The sequence below is a fragment of the Etheostoma spectabile genome, chromosome 20, assembly GCF_008692095.1.
Source record: "Etheostoma spectabile isolate EspeVRDwgs_2016 chromosome 20, UIUC_Espe_1.0, whole genome shotgun sequence".
Lineage (NCBI taxonomy): Eukaryota > Metazoa > Chordata > Actinopteri > Perciformes > Percidae > Etheostoma > Etheostoma spectabile.
This window is the reverse complement of record NC_045752.1, coordinates 6,433,435-6,434,006: the sequence shown is the minus strand read 5'-3', so window position 1 is coordinate 6,434,006 and position 572 is coordinate 6,433,435. Positions and strand designations below refer to the sequence as shown.

At 42.3% G+C, this 572-nt stretch overlaps 1 protein-coding gene across 1 annotated transcript in view; it reads left to right on the top strand.

The window, feature by feature from the left end:
* The window catches only part of nemf (nuclear export mediator factor), a 13,864-nt gene that overhangs the window by 4,620 nt on the left and 8,672 nt on the right, over positions 1 to 572 (top strand). The window lies entirely within an intron of this gene.

The window sequence follows — 572 nt, the reverse complement described above, 5'->3', positions numbered from 1 at the left end:
CCACTTACAACAACATGATCAGTCTATAATTTAATGGTAGGTTCATTTACAACAAAAATGTTACAAATTGATTTGCATTTTAATGAGAGAAATAAGTATTTTTACCCTTCTCATTCTAAAAGATTTCTGGCTCCTGGGGGTATTTTCTACAGGTTGAGATTAGGAGCACACTCTTAAAGGGAGTGCTTCTAATCTCAGTGTCTTTTATACAGGTATAAATCTCAACCTGTAGAAAAAAACACCTGTCCACTAAAGCAGTCAATAAATCAGATTCCAAACTCTCCACCATGGCCAAAGCCAAAGATCTGTCCAAGGATGTCAGGGACAAGATTCTTCACAAGGCTGGAATGGGCTAGAGGACCATCACCAAGCAGCTTGGTGAGAAGGTGACAAAAATTGGTGTGATTGGTGCGCCAATGGAAGAAAGACAAAAGAACTGTCAATCTCCCTTGGTCGGGGGCTCCATGAAAGATCTCACCTCGTGTGGTTGCAATGATCCGGAGAGCGGTGAGGTATCAGCCCAGAACTACACGGAAGGATCTTGTCAATGATCTCAAGGCAGCTGGGACCAT